Genomic DNA, 20,674 nt, shown 5'->3' with positions numbered 1-20,674 from the left:
TGTGGCTAGAATAAATGAAAAGAAATGTGGATTAAAGTTTCATTTCACATTAATGATGTGGCCATTACTTATGAAGCATAAACTACACAAGACAAGGGTGGTGTAGGAAAGATCAGGATAGCATTTGGTTAATAAGAATAGCCGGATGCAGATTCAATCTCTTCTCCTTCCAAAAAAATTTAGAGGCCCGGTATTTGAAGCTGACTGCTGAATAATTCTACTACTGCCAACATACATAAGGACCATGAAGATGAGATACGAGAAATTAGGACTCATATGGGGATATGTAGATAGTCATTTTTCCCTCGTTTTCTTTTTGAGTGGAACAGGAAAGGAAATGATTAGTAGTGGTACAAGGTACTCTCTGCCATGCACCATATGATAGTTTGCAGAGTATCTATGTAGATGTAGATGTAGAATATATGAGCAATATCTCAATCCCACTTCAGCTGTAGCAATATACATTGCTGGAAAGGAATCTGACAGAAGCTTTCTTGCTACACACAATGACACATGGCCAAGAGAATGCTTTTTCACACTGAGAGTAACATTACGTTACACTTGAATTGACTGTCTCATCTAGAGAAGTTGCATATGTGTGCTTATTAGAAATTAAGTGTTTGTACATCACTATGAATTATAAAAATATTTATAGTAACTAAGTTGTCATGAAGCTTTGTATATCATATTGTAATGATAATAGTTAACAATATTAATTTCAGTTTAATATCTAAAGCAACTGTTAAAAACAAAATTACATAAAACCCATTATTTATGACTTACCATGATAAAAAGTTTCCTGAAATGGAAATGTGTTTTGTGTAAAAGTAAGTGAAGAACTGTAGCTAAAAACTTGATCATTAGATAACTGAGTAAACAGAGTTTTAACTAAGAATTTAAATTTTACATAATTTTTCGGTTTCCTTGAGCTATATTATTTTATCTGTTGAATGACACTATTTTCATTTGTTGTATTGTCTAACTAAATGAGAAGATTGATACCACATGTATGTGAGACATGAATTATGATACTGTCAATAACTGTTTGTGAGCATGGGAGTCAGACAGTGCAACATTGAGGTGAGTCACATACAATGGGGAATTGAAGATAATTGTAAAGTAGGTAGTTTTGAGTACTCTGTAGATATATTTACTTTGATACTTTGGATGAGTAAAGATGCAGCTAATTTTATTTGTTCTTTGGTATGTATTAGTTTGTATTTTTGTGAAAACTGATTTCAGAACAGAAATTGGTCAAAATAAGAAGGGTACCAGGTTACATGTATTGAAATATGAAGCTGATTGGTTACTGTGTTATTTAGCAAATCAGAGAAGAGCTTTTTGCATGTTTTGTACTGGGAGAGGATCTATGCACATAAGTCTTGAGCACTCCATGGTCAACTCTTGTGTTGTGGAGTCCTGAAGCCCAAAGTTCTAATCTTTTTTGAAGATTATACAATAGTTATTTTATGAAGAAATGGATTAATCTGTGAACATTTATGATCAGTCATAGATTACTACTATGGCAATTTTGAATGTTTTTGGGAGAACTGAGAATTTCCTTCAAGGGGTAATAAATTCCATGTGATGTACCGTGCAATTATAAACATGAACTTCCAGAGCCCTAAACGTAATTAAATGCATGATACTTTAGTGAGCATTCAAAACCATTAAACATGATGTGTTTCCTATAATCTGCTTATTAACTGATAAAAAGTGCTGCTCTTCCAATAACAAGTAGTGAGTTCAAAACTTAAGCTGGTTACTAGACAGAGAGGCTGTGTTGCAAGTGTGAAAGGATCAGTCCAATCTGTTATTACTTTCACTTCTGGAACTGTGAGCTAAGATGGGCCTGGTTGCAAAATTTGTGCACTGAAAATTACAATGTAGAACAGATATTTTATGCAAGAATATTTTTAAATTTAGTAGTTACAGTCAGACCAAATGAAAATACCACCCTTTCTATGTAGACAGTTAACTAATCCCATGCACCCTGTTGACAGTTATAGTGTAGTTAATTTTTCACAACTTTTATCAATTGTGGAGGATTATACAATGCCTTGAGTACTTCAAAAAAAGTGTTAGTCTCGTTTACATTCAATCACTGATGTACAGGTGCACAGCAGAAACCCTGTTACAGAAAGTATTCCCTCTCCTCTGTTATGTGATAGGGTGTAATTGTGTGTTCTCTCTTGTTGATAAAGAAGAGATCAATATAAATGTCTACTATCGAAAGGACACATGTCTGTTTACAGCTGATACAGCTGTTTGCTTTGAATACATATTAAACCAAAGCCATTTTAATGCTTCAAATCTGCAAGTGTTTATATCATATTAATGGCTTTATAATACTAATGATATTAAAATATTAAAAATGTCATAACAAGGAGTAGGTATAAGGTTTTAATTATCAACTCAAAAAATAAAGTTTCATAATTATTTTTGTTATTGGTTTGCTGGTACACATTTAAAGTTCTGGTACATACTGAAACCCTGCACCACAATACTGTGCTAAGAGGGTGAGTCAAATGAAAACCTTAAATATTTTTAAAAATATTATTTATTGTGCAGAAGTGGTACAAAGCTGTATAACTTTTCAACATAATCTCCCCCACACTCAATGCAAGTCCTCCAGTGCTTACAAAGTGTATAAATTCCCTTAGAAAAAAATTCTTTTGGTAGTCTGCGCAACCACTCACGCAACGTGTGGCATAGCGCTTCATCAGAACGGAAATTCTTTCCTCCCATTGCCTCTTTGAGTAGTCCAAACATATGGAAATCACTTGGTGATGAGGAATGGCACCATTCCTTGCTTGCTCTCTTCATTACTGGTTGGTGGAAGTGAACCCAGGTTTCGTCCTGAGTAATGATTCTTGCAAGGAAGCCATCACTTTATCATTCAAAGTGCCGAAGAAGTTCTTCACAAGCATCAACATGTTGTTCTCTCATTTCAGGAGTCAGCTGCCATGGCACCCATCTTTCAGACACTTTGTGAAACTGGAGCACATCATGCACAATGTAGTGTGCTGACCCATGTCTAATCTGTAAACATGTTGCAATGTCATTCAGTGTCACTTGGTGGTTTTCCTTCACTATGGCTTCAACTGCTGCAATGTTCTGTGGAGTCACAACTCGTTGTGCCTGACCTGGACAAGGAGGATCTTCCACTGAAGTCACACCATTTGCAAACATCCTACTCCATTCGTAGACTTGCTGCTGTGACAAAGATGCATCACCATACTGAACCTTCATTTGTGGATGAATTTCAATAGGTTCCACACCTTCACTACGCAAAAACTGGATGAAAGAATGCTGTTCTTCCCTAGTGCAAGTCACAAGTGGGGCGGCCATTTTTATACTGATATGGTGATGGTATGTGTGCATCTGCACTATTATGCCACCTACAGGCCATTCTGCACACTGTTTGTAGCACGCTTACCAGCTTATAGGATAACAGTGCGAAATTTCGATTTGTTATTACAAATTTAAGGTTTTCATTTGACTCACCCTCGTATATTGCAAGAGGAATGAAAACAAAATCACACAGTACATTTCTAAAATAGAGTACTATGTGGTAATTGATTTTCTGCTTTGAAGGAGAATAGTGCTGCAACACTCCATGCTGTGTTGGTGGATATGTAACACAACAATGCGCCAACATATTAGACAGTGGTTAGGTGATACATATGATTCCTTTGTGATCAAACAAGTCCAAGTGATGACCAACAAACTGACAGATTATCTCTCTGTTACAAAAGATAATAAAAATGTAGGCCCATGTTAAGTTTCCAACAGATTACCACTCTCCAGATTCTGCAACAGCTCATACCGAGTCAAAAAATCTTCCAAGCTAAGACAGCAGCAGAAATGTTGCATCTGTGTCAGGTCAATCCAGATGAATTCCTTAGTTGCCTGAGCACCATAGGTGAGTGCTGAGAGTATGAATATGACCCCAAGACAAAGGAGCAAGTTAATCAGTGGAAACATGTGGATTCACCACAGCTGTAAAAGACAAAGACCCTAACGATCATAGCGAACTGTGATGAGTATTTTTTGGGTCTACCTTGGTATGGTGCTAATAGATTATGCTTCTTAGGGGAAAACTGCAACAGAAGTACATTACCAAAATATCCTGTTAAGATTATGGGGCATTGTCAAGACAACACAGCCAAAGGGGTATTTTGCTGTACAACACCACAGCTTATTCTGCAGAGAGCACAGTCACACAAGCTACTTCTCTGTGCAATCACATTTTGCCTCACTTCTTGTCTTCTCCTGAAATGGGACCCAGTGACTTCTTATTTTTTTCTGCTTGTGATGGAAAAATTATGTGGCAGGCATTTTCAGAATTATGAAAAGGTGATTTTCAAGGGGGAATGCCCCTAGAAAACCCAAAATGCAGACTTCTAAAACCAAGGCCTCTGTCATTGGAAGGAATTTGTCATAATGAAAGGTAATTGTGTAGAGGAGGGCTAACACCATTAGCAAGTTCCTACATCACTGCTTGATATTTTGTGAGGTGATGATCAAAACTTAAGAATTATTTCTCACAGATGTCATATGGCTCCAAGCCTAGTACAGTTCTTCAGATTTGTGTCACTCTATTGGCTTTTATGACAATGTGATTGCTTCTTTTTCAAGAACTGTTCTTTTGTGTATGTCACAACATCAATAACATCAGGAAAAGAATAGATTGCTATTCACCATAATGATAACAGTGTTTTTGTTGTGCCTGTCTGCAATTCAATTGGTTATCTTTATGGTGAGTAGGATTCTATCCTTTTCCTAACAACTAGTGGTATCAACCATTAAACCATAGTAGTGTTCTTTTATATAATTTAACATGATATCTAACAATGATAACTCCAGGTTAGAACATCAACAATATCAGGGAAATGATAAATTGCTATTCACCATAATGACAACAGACATTTTGTTGTGCCTGTCTGCAACTCAATGCATCATCTTTATGATGAGTAGCAATCTATCCTTTTCCTAATATTGTTGTTGAGATGATATCTATTGATACTCTTTTAAGTAATGCAAATCACACAGTATGTATTTGTTTACTTGTTTCAGACACTGGCAATTTCTCTATCTTGGTCGAACTGATGGACAATAGCAGAAGATTGTTTTAGAATGTCTTGTTTTACATCTTTCAAAAGCTGAAGTACTTCAAATGTTTAGTGAACTTTATATTATTTTGGCGTATCATTTAAGTGATTTATGAACCTGTATAGTCTAAATTCTTTTGATTTCAGATAGTCAAACTGTTCTCCACTTATCCCAGTGACTATGTTGCTAATATTGTAATGGCATCAGTGTCCTTTTTTTTCCAAATATTCCAAAAAAGGTTCCTTAAATCTTTTAATTCAATTGTTAAAAAATACAAAGTAATACATTCCAAAAGTCAAATAAAATAAAATTATAAAATGACTAAGTAACAAGTTAAGAGAGATATCTACAGAACAACTTCACAATATTATGTATGAGGAAATTAACTAGTATTTAATGAAATCTTTTAGTTATATATTTATGAACAAGAAACCCATATAAAAAGAGAAATTTTCTTTGATTATAAGTTCATATTTACTCCTCTTGTCAGTGTCAAAAGGAAGGGAGAGGAAGATACCATAGTTGTTGAAGATAGTACAGACAGACCTTGGCCAGGGATTAGGAAGAAACCATCTCAGAATTTTCATTGGTCTAGTTATACTGTAATAATTATATGCTTTAAGAAAGCATGCATAAAGAAGTAAATGACAGGCAGCTAACAAATCAGAAATATATGGCCTTATGTCACTGTTTACTTTGCAGGTTTCCTCTTATTAATACTCACACACATTGAATACTGGCCTGTGTTTCTCTAGTCATTTACAGTTGAACCTTCTAATGTTTCTTGGTGGACCTGGCATGAGTTATTTCATGTAAATGATGACATGTGTAATGAAATTTTCAGTAAGTTTACTCTCCTACAAATGGGTGTTCCCAAAAGTGCTGTGAGTTGGTAGTGGCACTAGTGTTTCTTGCTATCACTCCCAATTAGTATCTATTGGACAAATTAAGTGCAGCACAGAAAACATTTAGTGGAGCACTGTGAAAACAAATCACAGTTGCCTTCCATTATTCATTCTGTCATAATAATGAAAATTAAGTAATTTTCAAAATTCTGATTTAAGTAAGTTAAAATTAACTACTCTGTGATGTATCACTAGTTATTATAATATTTGAAATTGTAGGTTAAGTTCAGATTCTGCTAATAATGATCTACCTTTAAAATATCAAGATATGGTTCCTACATTTTAGTGTTTGTGCTAGATTATTTACCTGCCTTGAAACTGTCATGATGCGAATAAAAGCAGAAGGGAAACGATGATAATTTACCATTTATTTTTTATTTATTTGTTTATTTTTTATATAACAGTGACATCTTCTCTAGCTGTAAGCTAAAATGTTTGGCAAGTATATGTAAAATGTCAACACAGTCTGTGATTTTTTTTTTTTTTTTGGGGCGGGGGGGGGGGGGGGGGGGCGGGATGTGTGGAGCAAATATATATTGCAATGAATGAACAGTGTTTTCACTAGGGTTTTATGGATCGAGACACATGAACACAACATTATAGTGGACTATGATATAAAGATGTAGACAGTGTGGCATATGGAATGTGCATGGATAGTCAAAGTTGTTATGGTGAGCAGTCACAACAAGCAGGAAAAACAGGTTCAGGTCCCAGTATTGCATGAATTTTCATGTGTCAGTAATGGGCAGTACATTTACACCTAATACAGCTGATACCCAGGAATTCATAGTCAGTGAACAAATTTCAAATTATAGGTGTAGGTCTAGTGCCTAATTTTACTGTGGTACTTGTGACTCAATTTTCACTCAAAGAGGATCTTATGGAGGCATAACTGTATCCTTTGCAAACATTTTAAGTGGGATGGATTATAAGACATCATTCTTTTGAAATTCTGTTGGAGCACATTGTATTTTAGTAACATTAATGAAGCACACAGCTGCATTTTCGAAGAAAATACATGGAGTTACAGGCCCCTCAAGATTAAAAAGGTGCTGTTTGCTGATGCAAGCACTATAATCAAATGCAATAGCAGTGCAACAGCAAAAGTAACAACAAATAAAATATTCAGAAAAATTATTGAATGTTTTTCAGTAATTGGCTTATCACTTAGCTTAGAAAAACATAATTAATTTAATTTTGAAAATCCTGGGAGATATTGCTGTCAGTGACAACAGAGCATAGGAATAGAACATTTATTAACCTTTCAATATTTTCCATACAATTGGCCTCATTAAAATATGTTTTATGGAAAAATTACAAACATTTACACAAATGATAAGATATATATAAAACTAAGTGATCAAATTTCCAAATGATCAGAACTTGGAAATACAGTATTATACACATTCTCAAATGACTGAGCTCCACAACATTTCCTTCTGTTCAAATACTGATTTTGCTGTCAAAAGCATGAGAAATTTTGCTTCTCAGCATATTTGCATTTCTTTGGTGTGTTATTCAACAATTTTCTATGGTAATTTCACATTTGCTAGTAAGTATTTATTGTACTGAAACATTCTCTGGTCAAAAAAGGAAAAAAAAGGACTTAAAAATGTAGGCATACTAATACCACAACCACAATATGTTTCTATTTTAATGAATTTGTTGGTAACACCAGTTAGTTCAAGCATCATTGTCAGGCAGATTTTGACTCTTGTCTAATCAAATGTGTAATGGTTTCCCATCTATTTCTCACAAAATAGTAGTAAAAATAATTCGTAATTCACCTATCATGCAGTACTAGTTGGAGGCAGCTTTAATCTATCAAGTATAGACTGGGATGTTTATGGATTCATTGCAGGGGGTACAGACAGACAGTCATGCAAAATACTTTTGAACTTGTTTTCTGAAAACTGTCTTAAGTAGCTAGCTCTGCAGTCCACATACAATGGAAATATCTTAGGTCTTGTAGCTACAAATAGAGCAGACCTTATCGACAGTGTCAGTATATAAACAGGGATAAGTGATAATGATGTCATTATGGCATCTGTGATTACAAAGTTGTTAGCATCTCACTTAGACAGTGAATTGACATTACTTAGTTCCTCTAAGATGGATGTAGAAGAATTATGGGCAAAGTTTCAGCAGATTGTAAATCATGGTCAGAAGAGTTATGTGTCATGTAAGCAGATGAAGGATGGAAAAGACCCACCATGGTTCAATGACAAAATCTGGAGGATGCTAAGGAAGCAGAGGCTGTTGCTCTCTCGGTTCCAAAGGGAACACACAAATGATGACAAGCAAAGGTTAGTAGAGACTCGTGCATCAGTGAAGAGATCTATGTATGAAGCATACAACAACTACCATGGTCACACCTTAGCAAACAATCTGGCAGAGAACAAAAGAAAACTTTGGTCTTACAGAAAATTGCTAAGCAGGTCTAAGGCTTCAGTTCAGTCCCTTGTTGACCAGTCTGGTGTAGCATTTTATGATATCAAAATGGAAGCCAAATTTTTAAATTTCATGTTCAAGAAATTGTTCACACTGGGAAATCATACAAACATACCATTATTTGACCATCGGAGATATTCCTGTATGGACGACATAGTAATAACCTAACTTTGGTTTTCTGCAGAATTCTTGAACATATTCTCAGTTCAAATGTAATAAACTTTCTTGAGACTGAGAAGCTTATGTCCATGAATCAGCATGGTCTTAGAAAGCATCATTCATATGGAATTCTGCTCGTCCTTTTCTGACATGATATAGTACGAACAAGTGTAACAGGAAAGTGGTACAGGGTGCCCTCTGCCACACTCCACACGGTGGCTTGTGGAATATCTATGTAAATGTAGGTATATGGATGAAGATCAGCAGACAGATGCAATGGCTAACTATGCTTATGAATGTTCAGTATACAGCATGGCAACTACTACAGGGAGAGAGAAAGCAGCCAGGAAATATATTTATACAAGTAATGTACAAGAAATTTGTGCAAGAAAAGCTTATGCTTTCTATTCCTTCCTTCTCTCCTTGCATGTAGAAGAGGAAACATAAATTTTGAAAAGTTTTATTACCTCTACTCATTTCAATCATCATATGAATGTCAAAATGGCAGTTACTGAGGTAACATATTAGGGAATAGAAAGGAACTACAATTGCTTGATAGATGAATGGCATCAGAACCAGATGAGATACTTGCAAGATTCTACAAAGATTCTGTGAATGAACTTGTTCACCTTCCAGTAACAGTTTCCTATATCATTGATGTCAATCCATTGAAGAATTATGAAAAATGTTTTATGTTCAAGAATTATGATGTTTTTGGACAACAAAAACGTCTGCTATAAAAAACCAACATGAATTCCACAGACAGAGCTCTTGCAAAACTCAGCTCACTCTGTTGGCACTATAGACAATGGCACTCAGGTTGATGCCAAGTTCCTTGACTTCAGGAAGGTATTTTACACTGTCCCACACTGATATTTAGTCAAAACAATATACGCTTAGTGAGCATTAACCAGATATGTGACTGCATTCAAGACTTCCTTGCAGGTAGAACTCAACACATCAATCTTAACAGGGCAAAATCAACAGACGTAAAGGTAATTTCTGGATTACCCCTAGGAAGAAATGATCTAGTAGAAAGTGTAATAAGCTGTTTAAGAATATTTTCAGATCATGAATTTGTCTATAAGGGAGTATCAACACTAGAATACAGCATCGATTTACAGAATGACATACAGAGGACTGATGAATGGTGCAGGTTCTAGCAGTTGACACTGAACATAAATAAATGTAAGATATTGCGCATACATAGGGAAAGAAAACCACTACTGCACAGCTACAGTATTGATTCACCACCCAATACTATTATCATTGCAGTCCCACTGTGATGTAGTATGTAGTCACACTAAGTAACACAATTAGTCCATTATTCGAAAAATTTATAGTAAGACCCAGATCAACACCCTTTGTCTTGATACTAATGAAATGGTTTAGCTAAGGCTCACCAGTGTGGCTAAAAAAGGGAAATACCATAGATGACTCTCTGACACAGAAAAAATTCCACTTCGTGAAAGAAGGGCGAAAATAATGGATCACCTATTTTGTCTTAGGTGACAACTCTCAACAGTTTGCAAGAAAATGAAAGTCAAAGTTTTGATACTAGTGTAGTGGCTAAGAGCAAAGATTTGAAATTTTTCCACGCTGTGTTCAAATACCATTGTTTATGTGTGTGTCTCTTGGTGTTGCAGAACTATGTAACATCAATGACACCAACATTTTTGTAACATTGAGAAAAACAATGGGATTGTTAATAAGAGATATAACCATTTCAAACCATATTAAAAATAAATTTTATCACTATTTATCCTATATAACCTTATATAATGAACAGTAATTAAAATGAAAAACATATAAATTCTATTATTTAATTGCCTGCTTTGATTTTTTACTTTTATACTTAAAAAGAGCTAGTGAATTCCTCTTGCATGATATATATCATTAAAAAAATTCAAAGCATAAAAATCCTGAGGGACTTAGAGACTTGTCTGCTTGGTGAAGTAGCGCAGATGGTGATCTGTAGCATCTCTGTTGAAAGAGCACAATGCCAGTGCACACACAACTCTTTCGGAACACACCGTTCATTGTACATTGTTGAACATGGAGCTCCGCAGCAGATCACCCCTACGTATACACATGGTGACCCAATGACATCATCAATTATGACTGCAGTGGGCACAGGACCCTCAGGATTTGACTGTTCATCAGTGGAAAAGTATTGGCTATTCAAGTGAACCACATGAGGCCAATGGTCATCACCACAAATGCTGCCATTGAGGTGAACAGCAACTCAAAATGTGCAGTGCACCGTGGTCACAGGCTGGAGGGAGCAATATTAAGCTATAGGAGACATTTCCTGTGCTTGCATGGGACTTGTGGTAGTAGTTGAAGACATGCTGACAGTTGTGAACAACCTGCATCCCTTCATCCTTGATGTCTTCCCTGAAGGCGATGCCATCTTTCAGCTCTATAATTGTCAGTATCTAGGAGTCAGAACCATACTACAGTGGTTTGAGGAGCACTTTAATGAATTCACAATGATGTCTCAGCAACCAGATTTGCCTGATGTAAATCCTATGGAACCCATCTGGGCTGCTATTGGGCACTATTATTGTTTATACCAATCAGTAATTTGTTATTCATGCAAATTACATGACCTGTGTGTAGACATTTAATGCCATATACCTCCACAAACCTACCAACAACCTGTCAGATCCATGATACACAGAATCAGTTACGTATTTTGTTCCAAAGATAGACAAACAAGCTATTATGCTGGTGATCATAATGTTTTGGATCATCAGTGTACTAAGACCACAAAACTTTGTAGAAAGTTATCTTTTGTGAGCTTTCCAGATTTTGTGGCTATTTGATATCCATAATGATGGCATTTAATTAACTGGTTGGTGTCTTGTTGGTCTCAAGGACCAAATTTGACACTGATGTCTTGAAGATAAACATAAACTGTTAGTAACATTTTTTTAGAAAGTGTTAATCCATACTGAGCAGTGTACAAGTGCACCAGCTCAGAATGACAAAACAGCTATCTTGAAGAAGGACCCAAGTGAAAAGAGGAGGAATCACTCAGGATAACTATAAAATGAACAACTCATGAATGTTTGACAGTTTTACAGAGGCTAGAAACAACAGACATGTGATTACTACGCAAGCACTGTGGCAGTGGGCAATGGGTGCAGTGCCTCTCTTCTGTTTGAAGGTTTTGAACGCAGAGTCTCAAACACCTCATGCTATTCTTTCAAGTGGAAACATAGAATTTGGCAACATCATGTCATCAAATACCAAATACGTCAGCACCAAATATAAGTGTTTGTTTAATGAATTGTTGGGAACAGCTAAACTGTTTCCATTTCAAATGTCCACTACAGTTCCTGAATTCAGCCCTGCTTTGCTTTTATATGTATGGATCAAACAGAATGCATCACTTCACTAGCAAGAGAACATTATCATTCTGAGGTGACAAAGTTAAAAGAATAGCTGTCAGCCAAATGAAACAAACAAATCTATCATCAGTTTTTGAATAAAGGTTTGTGATCCTATGTAAAAATACAGCCACTTCTGTACGTTATTGACTCATGGGATGAGCAAAGTCATTCCTACTTATACAATGGCCTGGGTGCCAATGAAACTGGGATATTGTCCTATTACATATATTTTGATGAGTACAACAGACAAAGAACTACAGTCACACATTACAGAAGTGCCCTTATTCTCATTGCACAGTAAATGGTAATCACAGGTAGAAGTGATGTAATTAATAAAATACTCTGCTGGATCTGCAATCAGTTGCTGGCTCTGCACTTTGAGAAAATGCTTTGATATGTTTGCTCTGATACAAAATTATTGCCGGAGTGTGAGGTATTTAGCATGTTAATGATGTTGCTTTTCCTAATGATATTTCCACTAAAAAATGTGACTGCAGCATCCTCTGAATTTATATGCTTTGACTGTTTTTATGATATATATCATGCTGTGAAATACACTGGTTCTCTTTAAGTATAAAAGTAAAAATATCAAAACAAACAATGAAAAAATAGAATGTATATATTTTTGTTTTCAATTGCTGCTAATTATATGTTATATACGTTTAATGGTGATAAAATTTATTTTTAATAGGCTTTGAAATTCTTATTTCTTTTATCAATAGCCCCACTGCATTACTCAATGTCACTAAAATACTGATGTCATTGATGTTACATACTTCTGAGACACCAAAAGGAATACCATTTTCTTACAAACTGTTGAGTGTTGAAACCAAAATAGATGTTACTTTAATTTCACCCTTCTTTCACCACGTGATGTTTTTGTTGACTGTGTGATCTCTGGTGGGTTTCCCTTTTTAGCCACACTCTCGGATGGTACAGCTGGGTGCTAGTTGGGTTTCATGTGGAGACTAGAAGTAATGAATGTTTCTGGTTCAGTTGCATCAATTTGAAAAATATGTGGAATTAATCCAACTTCTAGAGAGAGGATGGTGGTATAGCCACTGATGACTTGTTTATCCTCATCTTGCAGCTCAAGGTGTTACTGGTGAGCCTTATCTAAACCATTTCATTAGTACCAAGATTAAGAGCATTTATCTGTGACTGACCACAGATTTTTTGGATAGTGGAATAATTGTGTCACTTAGTGATGTCACATGCTTCATCACAGTGGGACTGCAATGACAATACTATCAGGTGGTGGGCACTGCCCACTGTGACTTCATGTCATCAAAGTAAGTGTCTAAAACACTTTGAAGAGATGTTTAATGAAACATATGCTGTGTAGGGGCAATTTCAAAATGGAAGTACTTTCAGAAGCTTTGATTCTGGTCTTCTCCTGAAATGCTTAATTTATCTCATCAACCTCGTTCCCTTACCAATGTTCAACTTTTTCAAGTTATTCCATGTTGATGTACAGAGTGAGGTGTCTGTTCTCCATGTCTGTTTGTCCTTCTGGATTTGCTCTACTTATCTGACCCTCAACTTATAGTTAAGTAAGAGTCAATGAGCAATTGCATCAGAAGACTAGTTGATGTGTTGTGGACAGAATTGTTAAACAATGGAAAAGCCAGGATGGAATAATGACAATATTATGAAAAGGATTGCTGCTACTAACTGTATAGGGGACCTGCTGAGTCACAGATAGGCACAACAAAAAGACTGTCAAATGAAGCTTTTGGCCAAACAGGCAAGATAGACAGAAAACAAACAAACACACACACACACACACACACACACACACACACACACACACACACTCACACACACACACACACACAAACATACAAATTCATTTCACACACACCTATGACAACAGTCTCTAGCTGCCGAGGCCAGCATTATTGAGTCTTTTCAATAGTCTCCACGATAAAATGAAATTACAATTATTGTTGTCCACTGAGTTAGGTTCAGCCACAGGTACCGTAATATTTAACATTACAGTTTGCCTTAACACAGTTTGGTAGTTGACATATGAATGTTGTGATAGCATAGAGGTGTCGTAAGTGTGAAAGTACTGGGAAATAAACTATGAGCAAAAGGTGCCAACTGTGAGTACTGCATAGAAATTCTGCTCCAAGCTCACCTAGGGTAACCTCATCTTGTTACTTTGGCTCCTCCCTGTCTTAAGCTGTCTGGGAAATGACAAGCTCATTCATCATGTGTTTTTCACTTTTATTGACAAAACATCATCATGTAATTGTAACAAGTAGATGACAGTTTTCATCTGTTTGATTTTTATAGAATGTATCACAGTTTTGCTTAAGAATGATATATTTGATACATTACTGTCAACACTACTTGTCCTTTGTTTCGCATTTTCATCCCAGTTGCTTCTCCTTTCATGTTATAAGAAGTTGGAATAGAACTTGGACTGCAACCATTGACTTGTTTAATTTTCTTTGTGGCTTTTGAGTCATATTTTTTGGTCTTTGCATAAGATTTCCTTGCACGGTTTGCATTTTCAATCTGAAACTATAAGTTATTCACAGCTTATGAACTTTCTTTGTGGATGTTTGTATTCTGTAATCAGTGTTATGTTGTCTTCTCATTTGTGTTATGTGTTAGAGATGGTGAAAATGATGGCTTCATAAGGAAAACTTTTTTAAAGAATATAATATTAAAATAAAGGTTATTTACCCATAAAGTTAATAGTGCCTGGTGATGCTAAGTAAGCTAATAGCTTCTGTTGAATGAGTTCTTTAGTTTGCAGTTCACTTAAGACAAAAAACAAAAATAGATATGACAGCTCTTGAAGAAGAGAGTAGCCTGAATAATTTCCCTTGCTCTTTATTTATAACATTCCAGTTGCAGTCAGCACAGCTGGATATTATTCATAACCATAGTTTTGTTCCAAATCACTGTTACTGGAATGTGAACAAAACTCATTGACCTATACTATGTATTTTTGCTCACAGTCAACATGTCAGCACTCTGCATATCAACTGAGCAAACATAATCTGTCTGTCACTAGTCTAATGGAGAATTGGCAAAATTGTAGAATTCATTTGGCAACTATCTGACTGGTGATTTTCTTCATGCAGTGTTTCATGTTTATCCTGATAAATTCACTAAATATTTTCTTGTCATTTAGATTTAACATTCTGAATGATTCTCACTTAAAGGACGACATGGAGGTAACAAATTTATATTTTTGAGTCCAGGTAGCTTGTTCAACCAGAAACTGCAGCTTACTCTGCCATAAATATTGTTAATTCTCCAACTCAGCCATCACTGGGACAACAAGGGAGTAATTTTGGCTACAGTTGTAGGCTAGTTTTGTGGTAAAGTGTTGGCTCTTTAAGGGAAAGACCATGTTAATTTTCAGTTCTAATCTCACTGGAGACAAGGGCAGCCACTAGCAGCCAGATCAACAAGCAGTAAAGAAATCTTAAGACAGCTTCTCCCCCATGAGTTTTGTCACTACCCTGATTCTGTAACCAGTACTTCTAATGGGGAAAATTTTGAAAAGTTGCTTTTTCTGCTTGTGTCAGTTGTACTGATTTAATTGAGGCACTGAATAATTTGTTAACTGGACCACATCATCCTACTCACACTGTCCCTGGTACTAGATTTTCAAACTTTTGTGGTAGTTCTTTCTGTAATGCTACTTCAGTATGATTGTGGAATGAACATAAACACAGACCATTTTGAGGACAAAAGTGTGTATTATGCTGTTAATTCTTGACAGTTTTGGGTAGTTTGTTGTATTAGAAAGTAATTTTTTCATAGCACTGTTATGATAAGTTTTAAATGATTTGTATTGGTACAGTACATACTAAAGAGTGTTTTTTCATTAGCTTGTGAACACAACAGATAAGCATAAGAGATAAATTAATCAACAGCGATATAGTCTCCCACATGATGCCAAACAACCTGACAATATTCAGATAGTTTTTTGACTTCATGGTTGTACACAATATGTTGGTAGCACTTCATTTCCTTGCATGTAATGGTATATCAGAGGCAGGATAATGTTAAGATGAAGATTCTCATGAATTCTGTTACTGACTGTATACTCATTCACATCAATAGCATATAACAAATTCTTATCTTACCTACTAGTGCTCTGGTTTCTTTATCAGAATTAGCAATATACCCCAATTCAAATGCCAAATGGATCCATATTAGTATAACACCTATCACACAGTAACTTACTGCCACTCAAGGAAGAAATGACAATTCCAATAATGATCTGATCATCTCACTTTAATCTTACTACTAAGAGCTGAAGTATAGAAAATATAACCCTAGGGTTTACTTAATACTGTCAAATATTACCTACATGAACTCCATAATACGCACAATTGCTGCAATCATTAGTTAATCTATAAACACATGATTGTCTATAATCTATTCTGTAACTAGTGCTCTACATTCTTTGTAGATAAGAAATTGAGTGGCACTTATCACAAAAAGTTAATGCTATGTTAACAATTCCAAAGACATGAAAATAGAAGATACAAACATATCAATATTCATAACACTGCCTACAGCCAATGAGGGAATCTTTGGCAGGGAATTCAAATGTATTACAGGCTGGTCATGTGAAATTCTGTAACAGTCAATATAAGGCTATCTGATGGTGGATTCTCTCTCAGTTACTTCTATCAAGTTTGCCTCTACCATTGAACTACAACTGCCACTACTGATTACCTGGATTGACATAGCCTTGTATTGGACAGTTCTTCAGATGAGTGTGTGGTTTACACCACCACATGACTTAGGGTGGAACTCTGCTTAATATTGTTACTCTCATATGCATGTATAATGATGCAGTAGTGCTTGAAATCATCATACCAGTTTTTATCAGGAACTATTACTTACATTATTTTTATCAAGAACTGTTATTATTATGTTTTTCTAAAGTGTTGATTACAGTACTGGCAATTGATTCTGCAGGCATTACAATGGATGCAAAATTTCTCAGCCTCTAGCAGAACAGCTAACCCAGCAATAGGAATCAATTACATGCTTAACTAGTTTCATGCAAACTGGAAAGTGTTTGAAAAGCACCTTACACAGCACTTTTTGGCAAGTGATATTAAATATCCCAATTTTCAATTGGTCTTTTTTCTGTCTACAAATCTTCAGTTATATTAATTGTTTCAAAAGTTAGCCCTCTTGTCTAATCCACCTGTGTTACTGTTGTGTAACATGTTCTCATAATTACCCTACCATTATTCCTACAAAATCCATGTGCTAGTGGCAATGCTGGAATTCTTATGGCAACACAAGGTAGATGCCAAGTTATGTATGTTGAATTGCACATTGAGTAAGAAATCAAAATTTGCGTGTGTGTGTGTGTGTGTGTGTTTGGTCAACCACGTTAAGAGAGTTTAACATATAGCATAGTGACTCACTTATCCTTGGACAAGGATGTCCACATGCAAGCCATAAGACAGTCTGACCATTCTCTGGCTGAAGCAATGTGAATTTGTGTGCATATAAAATATCAAAAGCTGTGCAACAAACTATTATAGCAAATTTTGACATTCCACATGCTTCACACAGCCATTGTGATAGAGTGAAGCTGTTTTCCATAACAGACTCTATAGTAGTGAACAAGTTCCTTTCATGGTGGTCAAATGGTCTCATTCTCTGAGGATGAAGATTAGTAGCACACATCATTCATGGTGATACGCTTTATTTCCATGTTGCTCAAAATGTTCTTTCTTGCATCCCAGATGGGAATGACAACATTATAATGATGAGTGTTATAAGTGGTTATACAGATGTCACATCACTGAAGTATGCCTAAGCACACGCACCAGGCAATGGGCATGGGCTGATTCAGATTAATAACATTTCATATAGTGATTATGTGCTGGAAACAAGAAAAACTTTGTTAAATGGAAAAGTGCAAGGCTTTTCAGAGACTTCCTTTTTTACTGGCACATCATTCTCAGTCATTTGCCAGTCTATACACTTTAGTGTGAGCAGTCTTTCACTCAGCAAGGTGCTGTCAAAGTTGTAGGCATACGGCCACTATGAGGTGTCACTTTTAGGTCATGTGCAAATGACAGTCACTTATAATTAGATGCCTAGGACACTGTTATTTTTGGCTGTGATGGATCTGTTGGTTGAAATCATTTTTGGCCATGACACATCTTCTGTATCTGGGTTTTTGTTACATCATGTAGTGCACTACATCAGCTTGTGAGTACCCTGTGAAGTCATTGATACACCTTCTTGCAACTTACAATGCCATTTGGTTTGTGAAGGTAGTTGATTTTCAGGATTAAATTGCCTTAAAGCCAATACCAAGTTCAAGATTTAGCAAAGCTTGTCCAAATTTGTGGGCCATTAAGGTGGCGGCAAAGTTTGAACTCAACATGTAAGAACAACAAAAGGTTTTATCCCTCATTTCCTACTGTCAGTGGCCTTAACTATTAGAATACGGGGTCTCTCTTTGGTTGTGTGGAGACTTTCAGCAAACCATTCATGTTCAACCAGATATTGATTCTTATCATTTGCTTCATCCAGGTGAACATTTTTCAAAAATTTTAGAATGAAAACACTTCTCTAAAACCAATATAGTGTAGGCATATTTTCAGTTGCCTCTTGATGAAGAAACACGGAAGATTTTAGTCTTCAATATATCTTTCATACTGTATCAGTGTACCAAGTTGCCTTCCAACATGGCTAGTGGCCCCAATATATTCAACATGTTTCTTGAACAGACTGTTGCAGAGATTCCATACTGTGTGAATTATTTTGACAATATTCTGGTCACTGGTTGCATGACACTAGAACATTTGCACAATTTATGTCTGGTTTTTGCAACCCTTGCACAGAAAAGCCTTACATGCAACTTTTCGTTATGTGCCTTCTTTCAGCCAGTTAAAATATGTCCTGAGCAAAGAGAGACTTCAGACCACCAAAGAATATGCTATTCAGAATATGCCCATGCCCAAACTCACAAAAGTACCCTCAAATAGATCTAAAACAAGTAAATTAGTAACCACAATTTATTCCTCAGGTAGCTTTCATAGCCTACCCTCTAAATCAACACCATAAAAAGGAAGTCCCCTTTCAGTGTTCAGAAGAGTGCCCTGTGGCTTTTCAGAAATTAAAATCAGCCCTCCAAACAGTATGCTGCCTTGTGACTTACCAATTCCACCTGTCATTTGTATTGGCAACAGATGCATCCCCACACAGCAGTGAAGCTGTTCTTTCTCATAATTTAGATGATGATATGGAAAGGCTAATCACATTTAAATCAAAGACACTTACTCCAGATCAAGAAAATTACCCACAGGTAAAAAAAGGAAGTTATGCCCATAATATTTGGTGTTTATAAATTTCATATATTTTTTATGTTCAAAATCTGGTCTTATTAACAACCAAAAAACACTCTTCTTACTTTTTTGTTCTAAGGAAAAACTGCCAAAGCATAACAGTCTTTGCCTTCATTGATGGACCCTCTATTTCACCAGTTTCCAAAACTCCATTCCCCGTCACCTTCCTGCTCATTGTTCAAATGTGGATGCACTTTCTCAACATGTGGAAGGCCCATTTCCTCAGTTTGACCATCAGGAGACTGGTTTCAAATAGACAGAGAACTGGAACAATCGCTTGATGAGTTTTTTACAGATTCCCAGGATGTTGTTTCAGTATCCAGGTGTGACCTGTTTCTTCAACAAATCTTGAAATTTGTCCATTGAGGTTGGACTACCAAGTTCTCCAGTTCAGAATTCACAGCCCTTTGAGTTATTTTTCATTGGTGGCACCAAATTTAGTTTCAGCAAGGTGTAGTGCTCCTCACACAAGCTGATGAATGGTGGTGGTTGGTGATGCGATCCTCCCTGCAACTTCGGAAGCTCGAAATCCTTCCTCAAGTCTACTACAGGATTTTCAGAATGAAGCAACTGGCATGCCACTACATCAGCTGACTTTGTATTTATGACAATGTTGCATGTGTGGTTTGAGAGTATGCTGTTTGTCAGGCACACTATCCCACCCCACCACAGTTATTTTCTCCATGTCCACTGCTGATGTAGCCTTGGGACCAGTTTCATGATGACTTCACAGGCACTTCCTTGGGGTGCATGTGGTTAATCATCATGGACTCTTTCTCCCACTTCCAGTATGATGTCTGCCTCTGACAACATAGCCCACATCTGACAATGGTGCCAGTGGCATAAAAGCTAGTGATATCACATGCCAGTCATGTGAACTTCCATAGTGGACAGATGTATGACCACGTAGTGGCTGACTTCCTCTACCAGTGAACTATAATGACCATTGCTCTTTACCTAGACCAATTAGCCATATGCTGTACAGTGCTTCAGTTGATGTACATGCAGTTTCCACCACAAAATAACTTAAGTGGTCTTAAGTGGAACTGGGATTAATATTACAATTTCCATATATGTGCAGAACCAAGTAGTGCTTGGTCTCATGTAATAAATTTCTATCTGGAGCTATTACCTATGATATTTATAGCAAGAACTATTACTATTATATGGTTTATGGACTAGCAGACAATTTTCATCCGTTGTTACAGAAGTTTACTTGTGTTAAATAATGGTGGTTGGCCCTAAAGTGAGGATTACAAAACTATGAATTTTTGGTAATGATGTGTAT

At 36.2% G+C, this 20,674-nt stretch overlaps 1 protein-coding gene across 7 annotated transcripts in view; it reads right to left on the bottom strand.

Moving 5' to 3' along the window:
• The window catches only part of LOC126248617 (cAMP-regulated phosphoprotein 21), a 1,051,584-nt gene that overhangs the window by 137,639 nt on the left and 893,271 nt on the right, over nucleotides 1-20,674 (bottom strand). The gene's annotated exons all lie outside the window — the stretch shown is intronic.

Source organism: Schistocerca nitens, chromosome 3 (assembly GCF_023898315.1).
Source record: "Schistocerca nitens isolate TAMUIC-IGC-003100 chromosome 3, iqSchNite1.1, whole genome shotgun sequence".
In the NCBI taxonomy this organism is placed as follows: Eukaryota; Metazoa; Arthropoda; class Insecta; order Orthoptera; family Acrididae; genus Schistocerca; species Schistocerca nitens.
The sequence above is the reverse complement of the archived record's forward strand: the minus strand, read 5'-3'. Positions and strand labels throughout refer to the sequence as shown.